Source organism: Protopterus annectens, chromosome 15.part0 (assembly GCF_019279795.1).
Source record: "Protopterus annectens isolate FY-2018-M chromosome 15.part0, PAN1.0, whole genome shotgun sequence".
NCBI lineage: Eukaryota > Metazoa > Chordata > Ceratodontiformes > Protopteridae > Protopterus > Protopterus annectens.
The window spans coordinates 243,129,324-243,142,118 of NC_056749.1; the positions used below are offsets into that span (position 1 = coordinate 243,129,324).

At 39.5% G+C, this 12,795-nt stretch overlaps 1 protein-coding gene across 1 annotated transcript in view; it reads right to left on the minus strand.

Moving 5' to 3' along the window:
* The window catches only part of RAB21 (RAB21, member RAS oncogene family), a 445,727-nt gene that overhangs the window by 395,404 nt on the left and 37,528 nt on the right, over window positions 1-12,795 (minus strand). The window lies entirely within an intron of this gene.

Below are 12,795 nucleotides of genomic sequence, written 5' to 3' on the forward strand. Positions count from 1 at the left end.
AGAGCCACTAGTGACACTAAAGATATGGGGGCTGAAATGGGTGTGTGTGTCGAAGGAGGAGAATAAGATGGAGTCTGTGGAGCTATATTCAAGTCCAAAGAGGAATTGATAACAAAAAACTGAACCAGGGTAGACAGTCACAACCCCTTTAATGAAACTGATAAAACCAACAATGACAATACCAAGCGCTTTCTCCCTTTACAATATAGGGCATCTTCAGAGTAAAAACGAGAATGAACTGTTGTAACATTCATATAATGGTACTTATACTTTGAAAGGCACACGCCCCCGATGTGGTTAACCAATCACCCTATACAATTCATTAATTACTCTAGAAATTTAGCATCTAAAGTTATATAGTGAAAAAAAACGTATTAAACTCAACTATAAATATTGAATGTATTTTGACTAAATACAAACTTATAATGAACAATAAATTGTATATATGTATGTATATATTGTCCGACTACATGTTGTATATTAAAACCTCTTCAAAAACTGAAGGACAGCCACACATGCTTTTATATATTCTGTTAGTATTATAAATAAATAAGCCAACAGAATAAAAGAACGACACTAAATATGTACACTATTATAAAACACTAAACTGTAACCAATATATATATAAATAAATACCAGGACACTGCGACAACAGCCAAATATGAAGCTACTATAGTAAACAACCTACATTACTACTAGAGCATTTTACATAACAATACATAATATTACGTAAAATAATGTAATTATAGTATAAAATATGAAAATGCATATAATTATATCCTTGAAACAAATATAAAATTAAAACCGATATTTAAATGTTAGTGTGAATGTAAAGATTGAATTTAATGAATTTATAAATTTGATTATAATGTATATTGTAAAGGTGAAATATATCAACCTTATATTGTACAAATTGATAGGTATCTTAACTTCTAAAAATTTTTAAAAAAAATCTACATGAATTTGAAAAACATTATATTTGAATGGACTTATATTTTAGTATACTAGAAATTGAAATATGTTCATTGATGCCTGGAAATTTAGAGGCGTCAAGCCTTAATTGCCAAAGATACTCCTTGACCTCTAAAAGTATCTTTGCATCCCCCCCCCTTTTTCGTTGTACGGAATCCTGTCAATGACAAAAAATATAAATTTTTTGAAATTGATACATTCCAGGCTGTGCATATACAATGTATTTGTAGTTTTTTTTGTTTCTAATGTCTCTAACATGTTCCAGTATCCTCAGTCTCAATTTTCTAATAGTCTTACCTACATAAAAAGTAGGACAACTAAGACAGGTCGCTAAATATATTACCATTTTTGTGTTGCAGTTGCAAAACCCTGGACACCCAAGGGTCCTACCAAAATTGTGTACTGCAACATATGGACCATTGTTAATATATTTGCAAGTACTGCAACATCCACATTTGTTCATCTTTGAATTAGTGTATACATGTTGCTTTCCTGCTTTCCATTATTTCCTTTATGTTCATCCCTCTACTATATGTAAATGTCGCTTGGCTACCCACTGTTTTAACAATGTCAGTAGTGAATACTGTCCGCCAAGACTCATCAATAATATTTTTAATGTCACCACTGTCGTCGTTAAATGGTAATACCATAACATGCCTCATGGTGTTTGAATGAATTGTTTTTCTGTCCTTTAATAAACCGCCTTTGAGGATCGGTTTATAGACTGTGTTTCTTTTATTTTTAACCTCACATTTAATACTGTGAAGAACATCATGTGGGTAACCTCTCTCTATAAACATATTTATTAACTTCATAATTTCCACCTCATAGAGATTATCATCACTTATAAGCCTGGAAAGCCTTACCATTTGGCCTTTCATTATGTTTTTCTTTTGAAAAAAAGGATGGCAACTCTTGAAATGCAGGAAAGAATTCGAAAATGTTTTTTTGCGGTGTATATTAGATATTAAACCTCCTTTTGTTGTGTCCTTAATCAATAGTATATCTAAATAATTACATTGATCCTCGTGTATTTTGTAGGTAAACTTTAAAAAATTAGATCCTTCATTCATATAATGCATGAAATCATGTATTTCTTCAACTGTACCCTTCCAAAAAAGTAGTGTGTCATCTAAAAATCGCACATACAGGGCAATTTTCTGCCAATAGGGCATTGTTAGAATGCTTTTAGTTTCCCAATCTACCAAAACTATATTGGCATAGGATGGGGCACATTTGGCCCCCATCGCCACACCAGTAGTTTGCTTAAAAAACTCAGATTCAAATAAAACAATTATTATTTAATACCATCTCAGTCAAGTCAACAATCAAATTTCTTCTAGATATATCTAATGAACTATATCTAACCAAACTATTGTTGAACATCTCTAGCCCCCTGTCATTGGGTATGATGGAGAAAGTACAGTTTTGTACCTACCATAAATGTAGATGTTAGAGTGCTAATACAGCTGCAATAATCACAGATGGGTTCTCTGCCGTCAGGCGGTCCCTCGGTCGACCGAATTCCAAAGTCTAGGTCCGGCGTCGGTTGTTGTCGCTTTCTCTCTTGACGTCAGTGAGGCCGGAGTATACAAGACACAGCCGACGCCATGTTCTTCAGTCTTTCTTGCCCCAAATGTCAGGTGCACCCAGAAGGAAGGCAATACATAAATTATGTTTATATGTATAAACAAACAATGCAATATAATCCAAAATCAGTAGTTGCAAGCAAATAAACCATAGAAGGATAACCCAGTCAGGTTGTATGAAGAGGGTGTTAGGCCCCATGCCTTTACCAAGTGGGGAAGGAGGGAGGGAAACCTGTACTGCAGCTGTATTAGCACTCGAACATCTACATTTATGGTAGGTACAAAACTGTACTATGTTCATCGTGCATACAGCTGCAGTAATCACAGATGGGTAGAGTCCCAAAGCTACACAGAGGGTGGTAGGTACTAGGAGGAACTGGGTTGAGCCAGAATGCCCTGCAACACAGCAGTGGCAAAGCCTGCTCTAGTTCTGGAATATAAAGGCAGGTGGTAGTGTTTTGTGAAGGTATGTACAGAACTCCAAGTGGCTGCCTCCAAAATATCTTTGGTAGGAACTCCTCTGAGGAAGGCTGTGGCCCTGGTGGAGTGCGATCCGATACCTGTAGGAACAGATTTCCCATGATAGGAATAACAAAACCGTATGCAGTGACCTATCCACTTTGAAATAGTCTGTTTGGAAACTGACTTCCCTTGAGCCCCTACAGCATAGGACACAAAGAGTTGTTCTGATTTCCTGAAGGACTTTGTTCTGTCCAAATAGTAACGTAGCTGCCTATGGATGTCTAAAGAATGTAGCAGCCTTTCCCCTTTGTTTTGAGAATTGGGGTAAAAGGTAGGAAGGTGTATGGCTTGATTTAAAGCTACCCTGGATACCACTTTAGGCATAAATGATGGGTTGGTACGAAGGGAAACCCTGTCCTGATGGAAGATGAGAAAGGGCTGCACTGCCATGAGGGCCTGTAGTTCCGAAACACTACGAGCTGAAGTGATAGCCAGAAGGAAGGCTGTTTTCCAGGACAAATATTGCAAATCTGTTGAGGCAGCTGGTTCAAAAGGAGGCAATGTTAATTTTTCTAGTATGTAATTAAGATCCCAGGCTGGTATTGGTTGTTTCCTTGGTGGTCTTATATTCTTAGCCCCTCGGAGGAACTGTCGTAAGAGTGGGTGAGAAAATAAAGGAGGATTCATGTTGAATTCTGCAGAAATGGCTGAGGCATGGATTTTTATGGAAGAAAATGAAAGTCCACTGTTCAGCAGCTCAGCTAGATACTGTAATACCTGAGGCAAGTTCAGTTTTCTAGGGTCCTGGCCTTTTTTCTCATTCCAAGAGCAAAACCGCTTCCATTTTTGGAGTAAGCTTTTCTAGTAGATGGCCTTCTGGCCTCCAAAATGACATCCTGCACCTCCTTGGAGAGTAGGGTCTGTTGTGGTGTTAAGGAATTTTCCATGCAGCGAGATTGAGTGTTTTCAGCTGACTGTGAAGAGTTTTGTAGCTGTGCCGAGTCAGCAGAAGAGGCATTAGAGGCAGGGACCAGGGAGGAGTATGTGTTAGGCTCCTCAGGAGTGGGTACCAGTGTTGCCTTGGCCAATCTGGAGCAATCAGTATCATCTTCGATCTGTCTGCTCTTGCTTTCAAAAGCACCTTGGGCAGAAGAGGCAGAGGTGGGAATGCGTAAACTGTCCATGCTGTCCAACTGAATGAAAAGGCGTCCACTCTCCAGGCCTTTGGATGAAAGGTCCTCGAACAGAACTTTTTCCAATTGACGATTCCTGTGGGAGGCAAAAAGATCTATGTCTGGCCTCCCCCACGCTTGGATTATTTCTGTAAACACCTGAGGATGTAACTTCCATTCGTGTGGATCTGTCATATTTCTGCTTAGATTGTCTGCCAGCGTGTTTTCCAATCCTGGCAAGTACTGTGCTTGAAGTTCGATTTGCCATTCCAGAGCCAAGTTCCAGAGAGTCATGGCTAGTCTGCACAAGGGGTATGAATGTGTTCCTCCTTGTTTGTTTATGTACCACATTACTGTGGTGTTGTCTGTTCTTATCAGTAATTGTCCTGGATGCAGGAAGTCCTTGAAAGCTGTAATTGCATTTATTACTGCTAGCATTTCTTTTTGATTGATGTGAAGGTGCTTTTCCTTTTGGGACCATTTGCCCTGAATGCACCTGTCCGTCATGTGCGCCCCCCAGGCGTAATCTGAGGCGTCTGTTGTGATGACTTGCTTTGCTTGAGGCTTGCAGAATGGGAGGCCTGTGTTTGCTTGACATGCTTGGGCCCACCATAGAAATTCCTTTTGCAAACATGGAATTATTGGTATTATTGTTTCCAAACTGTGACTGTGTTGAGACCATAGGTTTTTTAGGTACCATTGAAGTTTCCTCATATGCACCTTATGCACCTTTGCACATGGGATTAAAAGAATGCAAGATGCCATGAATACCAGAGCCTGCAGGATTTTCCTTGCAGTAAGCCTGGTACATTTTGCTAGTATTTTGAAGTACTGAGATAGTTGCCCCTGTTTTTCTGGCGTAAGGTAGGCCATCTGGGTGTTTGTGTCCAAGTTGGCACCCAGGAAATTTATTTTCTGAGATGGTGTTAGCCTTGATTTCTCTTTGTTGATTGTGTATCCCAGAGAATGCAGTAACCGTGTCACATATGCCAGATGTTTCAGAAGTATGTGCTTGCTGTCCGCTTGGATCAGGCAGTCGTCCAGGTAAGGGTAAATTTGTATCCCTTGAAGTCTGCAGTAGGCAATCACTGATGCCAGGCACTTTGTGAATACTCTGGGCGCAGTAGATAAGCCAAAGGGCAATGCAGAGAACTGATAGTGGATTGAACCTGCAAGAAATCCGAGGTATCTTCTGCAGCTTTGTCTGATTGGGACATGCAGGTATGCCTCCTTGAGGTCCAATGTTACCAGCCAAAACTCCTTGCCCAGCATGGGAAGAAGCTGCTGTAATGCGAGAATCTTGAATTTTGGTACGAGTAGAAATGAGTTTAGGATGGATACGTCCAAAATGGGTCTCCAGTCGGTTCCTTTCCTTGGTACCAGAAAGAGTCTTGAATAAAAACCTTGACCTTGTTCGTGAGTAGTTACCTCTTCAATAGCTCTCATGCTTATGAGCTTGGAAATTTGTAGTTGTGCCTCTGCCCTTTGATTTTGTGGCAGGTTTGGCATGCCTCTCATTTTTGGAAGAGTGTGGAATTGAAATTTGTAGCCTCTGTTTATAATGTCCAGGATCCATTTGTCTGTTGTGACAATATGCCAATTGCTTGCAAATAATGCTAGCTTTCCTCCCAAAGGTGCTGACAGCTGAGACATGTTTGGCATGGAAATGAGGGAGTGATTGGGTTTGCTTCCTGTATTGTTGTGCACTGTCTTCGCCACCTCTTGGTGCTGGAGTTAGCCATTGTCGGCCTCTATATGATCCTTGTGATTGCCCTCTGCCCCTTGTGCGTCTGTATCTACCTCTTTGGGGCTCGTCAGTGGCTGGAAAGGACCAGTTTTTTGAAGGCCAATTTCTGCTAAAACGTGGTGGTTGGACCTGTAAAAAAACTTTGACAGTTTGCATAGATTTGGCTTTTTCTTCCATTTTCCGTAGTATCTCCTCAGCATTAGTACCAAACAGCACATCCTTTTGTAAAGGAGCATCTAGGAGTTTAGCTTTCACATGATCAGGCAAGTTTTGTTCCCCAAGCCAGGCATGTCTGCGAATGACTGATCCTGTAGCAGCCGCTCTACTTGAGGCCTCTAGGGCATCATAACCACATTGTAAGGTGTGTTTACCCACTTGCTCTGCACTATGCATCATATCCTGTAACGCCTTCAAATTTGGTTGTTCAGGTGGAGACATTTTATTCCTTAATTGTGATAACAGGAACTGTTGATATTTAAGCTTATGAAACTGACAATTTAAGGCCCTCATGGCTAGGGTGGCAGAGGTATATACCTTTTTTCCCCACCTTTATAAAGATCTTTACTCTCTTTCTGCAGGAAGTGGATTCTTGGCAGTGGAGGCCTTCAATCCCTTGGGGCCTTATGAAATGGTTTCAGGGTCAGCATTATGGCTTTTGAAGAGAAATTGGTGAGAGTTAGGTACTCTGTAGTACCTATCAGGTTTGACTGGTGCAGGAGGCAGAGAATCCGGGTTAAGGCAAGCCTCCGAATAAACATAATCAAGTATGTCCAAAACAGGAGGTATCGCCAGAGGTCTGTGTTGAGGTAACAAAAGAAATTCCCCAAGTCTTTTTTTGGAATCTGAAAAGTCTTGGCCTTCCCAATGGAAGTGTTCCCTCAAAGTGTGCAAGGTTTCCCCAAAGGAAAAATCCTCAGGAGGAGATACAGAAGGAATGGACTGCTCTGCATCCGAATCCTCAAAAGGGGAATAAGAGTGTTCCTCTACATCAGAATGTTCTGATAAAATGGATCCCTGATCAGAAGAGGGAGAATCTTCCTCCACTCTGGGTCTCTTGTCTGGAGGGGGTTGAGAACCCCTGATAAGAGTAATTAAATCCTCAGCCATTTTAATCAACTGTTTTTTAGGCATGGGACCTGGAGATGGGCCCTGTGCAACAGGCCTCTTGGGATGCCTGGCTGCTTTGGATTTAGTAAAGGCCTTAATAGAAAAAGAAGATGAGGGTCTAAAAGACACCATGGGTGGAAGTGGACCTGTCCACATTAGTAGGCTCAACATTAGCAAAGGCTTCGGTGGTTGTAGTCTGGGAAAGGGCCGAGGTACCAGCGATCTCAGGTACAGAGGACACCGCCAAAGGAGTGTCGTCGGTAGTCAGGGACTGCAAAGGCATCTCACTGAGAACCGGACCACGTGTAGCCTGTCTTGTCGTGGTGTCGGCGGGGGCCTCGCGTGTCGGTCTTTGTCCTTGCGTTTTTTGGACAAAACGGTACTCTGAGTATCAGACGACATTTTATAATCAAAGGCTTTACCAAAATAGTGTTGGGCGAACTCCGCCCGACGCTTAATAGTGCGTTTATTGAAGGTAGCACAAAAGCAACAGCCTGAGACGTCGTGGTCTGGGCCTAAACAAGGTATGCAGAGGGAATGGAAATCCTTATGCGGTATTTGCTTCTCACAAGAAATACAATTATTAACACGTCGTGGTCTGGGCCTAAACAAGGTATGCAGAGGGAATGGAAATCCTTATGCGGTATTTGCTTCCCACAAGAAATACAATTATTAACTTTTTCTGACATTGGTCAGAGGCAAGAAAAGTTTCCCCAACGGGGTACTTGGCTTTAATGAAGACTTCGGTTTCCAATATTTCCATAATTCAGGAGCTGGCCGACCAGCACTTGCGAACTGCTTCTGCTTCGGGCACCGCGCGGCAAAAAAGACTGAAGAACATGGCGCCGGCTGTGTCTTATATACTCCGGCCTCACTGACGTCAGGAGAGAAAGCGACAACAACCGACGCCGGACCTAGACTTTGGAATTCGGGCGACCGAGGGACCACCTGACGGCAGAGAACCCATCTGTGATTACTGCAGCTGTATGCACGATGAACATCAGGTTGACCACATCAATGGTCACCATTAAAAATTCACCTTCGACCGGTGTATTTCTAATAATTTCTAAACAATGCCATGAGTCCCCAAGAACATGTGTAATGTTCTTAAATAGATTTTTGCAATAATAATCAATAAAGGAAGCCATGGTCTCAGTCTTGGAACCTCTCGCTGAAACAATAGGGCGGAGTGATGGGTTGTGCATATTTTTGTGAATTTTAGGTATTCCAAAGATGGAAGGAATAACTGGAGATCCTACAGACAAATAGTCATATTCGTCCTTGTTAAGTAATCCTGCCATCAACCACTCATATAGCTGCCAATCAAGTTAAATTGTCACATCTGTTGTTATCCACCTTAACGAACCCTCTAATGCGTGTTTCACATAACTGTTCAAATAAATATATAGTGGGGTTTACGGGTGGAATAAAAGTACTTTTTCTTTTTAAACATGGTAAGTATTCAACTAGTCTAACATTTTGATTGGAAAAATATATTTTCAAGAACACCACAAAAGGAGGTTTTAATATCTAATATACACCGCAAAAAAACATGTTCGAATTCTTTCCTGCATTTCAAGAGTTGCCATCCTTTTTTTCAAAAGAAAAACATAATGAAAGGCCAAATGGTAAGGCTTTCCAGGCTTATAAGTGATGATAATCTCTATGAGGTGGAAATTATGAAGTTAATAAATATGTTTATACAGAGAGGTTACCCACATGATGTTCTTCACAGTATTAAATGTGAGGTTAAAAATAAAAAACACCGTCTATAAACCGATCCTCAAGGCGGTTTATTAAAGGACAGAAAAACAATTCATTCAAACACCATGAGGCATGTTATGGTATTATCATTTAACGACGACAGTGGTGACATTAAAAATATTATTGAGGAGTCTTGGCGGACAGTATTCACTACTGACATTGTTAAAACAGTGGGTAGCCAAGCAACATTTACATATAGTAGAGGGATGAACATAAAGGAAATAATGGAAAAAGCAGGAAAGCAACATATATACACTAATTCAAAGATGAACAAATGTGGATGTTGCAGTACTTGCAAATATATCAACAATGGTCCATATGTTGCAGTACACAATTTTGGTAGGACCCTTAGGTTTCCAGGGTTTTGCAACTGCAACACAAAAATGGTAATATATTTAGCGACCTGTCTTAGTTGTCCTACTTTTTATGTAGGTAAGACTATTAGAAAATTGAGACTGAGGATACTGGAACATGTTAGAGACATTAGAAACAAAAAAAAAAATACAAATGCATTGTATATGCACAGCCTGGAATGTATCAATTTCAAAAAATTTATATTTTTTGTCATTGACAGGATTCCCTACAACGAAAAAGGGGAGGATACAAAGATACTTTTGGAGGTCAAGGAGTGTCTTTGGCAATTAAGGCTCGACTCCTCTAAATTTCCAGGAATCAATGAACATATTTCAATTTCTAGTATACTAAAATATAGGTCCATTCAAATATAATGTTTTTCAAATTCATGTAGGTTTTTTAAAAAAATTTTTTAAAAATTTTTAGAAGTTATTAAGATACCCATCAATTTGTACAATATAAGGTTGATATATTTCACCTTTACAATACACATAATCAAATTTATAAATTCATTAAATTAATTCAATCTTTACAGTCACACTAACATTTAAATATCAGTTTTAATTTTATATTTGTTTCAAGGATATAATTATATGCATTTTCATATTTTATACTATAATTACATTATTTTACGTAATATTATGTATTATGCAACCTGCTCTATAGTAGTAATGTAGGTTGTTTACTACAGTAGCTTCATATTTGGCTGTTGTCACAGTGTCCTGGTATTTATTTATATATTGGTTACAGTTTAGTGTTTTATAATAGTGTACATAATTAGTGTCGTTCTTTTATTCTGTTGGCTTATTTATTTATAATACTAACAGAATATATAAAAGCATGTGTGGCTGTCCTTCAGTTTTTGAAGAGGTTTTAATATACAACATGTAGTCAGACAATATATACATACATATATACAATTTATTGTTCATTATAAGTTTGTATTGTTTAGTCAAAATACATTCAATATTTATAGTGGAGTTTAATACGTTTTTTTCACTATATAAAACTTTAGATGCTAAATTTCTAGAGTAATTAATGAATTGTATAGGGTGATTGGTTAACCACATTGGAGGCGTGTGCATTTCAAAGTACAAGTACCATTATATGAATGTTACAACAGTTCATTCTCGTTTTTACTCTGAAGATGCCCTATATTGTAAAGGGAGAAAGCGCTTAGTATTGTCATTGTTGGTTTTATCAGTTTCATCGAAGAGGAATTGAGTCTTTGAAGGTGTAGGAATCTCACTGGCTGTCAGCAGCTGGCCCACAAGGCGCACCACACCTAGTTCTGAAGGCTCCTTGTGGATATCCACGATGGGGACTCTGGCCATTCTAAAAGAGGGGCTATATACCTGCCCCAGGAAAGGATCCACTGTCTGGGAGTATCGGGTCCATGCTGCACTAACGGCACCACTGTCTCGAGGTTGGAGACGTGTGAGGAGGGGGTGTACATAATAGATACAGGCACTGCAGGTAAGCTCGGCACCATTGAAGTACTCTGTGCCAAGGTAGGTGTGGAAGTTAAAATTCCTAATTTAGGCAGGGTCAGTGCAGACACTATTCTTGCTGACTGTACCAAGGTCTGTGCCATAGGAACTGGTTGCAGGCCTGGAGCTGATTAAGACAAATTTGGTATTTTAGGTCTCTGTTTCTCCTTATCACCAGAGGGTGAAGAAGAAACCAAGTGCGGCTCTTTTCTTCTTTCCTAGGAGGGGTGAGCCCTCTGACGCAGAAAGAGTCTCTGAAAAGGGAGTCTTAAGAAGGCCCTTCAGGATTAATTTCTTTTCGTTTACAGTACGGGAGCTAAACCCCTGGCAGATAGAGCAAGGTGGTTGCAGAGAGATGAGGAACTCCATAACAAACACAATCGTCATGACAGTCACTGTTAGGCATTTTACGGCGACATTTTCAAACACTGCTTGAAGTCCCCTTCTCAGACATATTGAAAAGGAAAAAAAAAAAAAAAACAAAAGCAAACTGTCACAAGAAAAGAATAGTAGGGAAAAATAGGATTTTTTTTTTTTATATTGAGAAAGAAAAGGAAAAGTGAAATACCAACAATGGTATTTTGAGGACTACCACAGTAGGTAGGGAGAAAGGGACGTTTCACCAATGGTACTAAGATTACCCAAAGGTAATTTGTAGAGAGAAAATTCAAGCAGAAAGTCAAACAGAGAGGGTAAAAACTAGAGATAGACTATATGAAGTATAAAAAATGGAAAAACTAGAGGAAATTTTATATGAAAGCCTTATAAATACAAAAAATAAGACTTGGCTAAGAGCTGGCTTGAACACAGCTTTACAGCTAAGCAGCAAACAAGATCCGAGGCAACAGGGAGAAGGGTGTTATGGGTAAAAGCTTAGCTTGAGGGTTTTTGGTTGGCGCGAGCTTGGTATAAGGCCAACTCAGTTGAGGACAGGACAGACTACCCAGTGATGAATGAATGAAAATCAACAACCTCAGACACAAGTTTGAGAGGAACACAAATTTTGAAGCAAAAATCTGGACAGTTGAGTGGCATGGTGGGGGCTCAAGTGCCAGTCCTTTTTACAAAGGGAATTAATGCAAAACTGATTTTCTAATTTGATCTTTGATAAAATGTGCTTATGTCATCTTCCCTTGGAGTATGCCAATATATACTTTAGCAACCATACAATAAAGTCAACATAAAGGAATCTAATTTTTATGCAAAAATAGACTGCATAATGACACAATCTGTATAAATAAAAATATAGTAGATGCCTCTAATGAATTATATGTAATTTTTCACATCTGACTAATTTGGATTTACATAAAATCTCAGATACAAATCACCATATCTGCACAGCAAGAGCCATTGGTTCTGGAAAGTGAGAGGATACTCATAATGCTTGAATTAAATTTACTATGCCTCACTGTAATGCCACCTACTGTAAAAGAAAATAGTAAATAGTACAGAAAGATAACCAACATTTTGTTATAAAATTTATCCATAACTATACAAATATATAACCAAAAAGACAGAATTTATTTAAAAAAATAAGGAAAAAAGTAATCTTTATAGCCTGGGTGTGGATCAAAAAAGAAGTTATGTACTCACCATAACATTCCATGTTGGTAGTCCATCTCACCCTTCATTTTTACAAATGGGTTTGGAGCCGATCCTCAGCTCCGACTCAGCAGATTTTCAAGCTCGAAGACTTCTGGTTGGCTCGTGGCTAAGCAGATATCCCATGGTGCACCAGTGCAATCCCCAGATCTTGTTTGCTGCTTACTAGCGATAGAAAGAGATGGAGAGAAATCCTTAAACAAACCAATACTAAAAGGGTCGCCAACCAAGAAATTTATAATATTACCTCCAGAGCTTCCAGGATGGGGGCAGAAGGGAGGGTTGGTAAAAATGAAGGGCGAGATGGACTACCAACATGGAACGTTATGGTGAATACATAACTTCTTTATGTTAGTTAGCCCAGTCTCACCTTCATTTTTACATATGGGACAGCGTCCCTAGCGCCTAATTCTTGGGTGGCTCATTGGAAGATACTCCTGAGCACCATGGAGCCAAAGGATGCTCTATCCCTAGAAGCCAAATCCAACTTATAAATGAATAATAAAGGTGTGAGGGGTAGCCCATGTAGCTGCTGC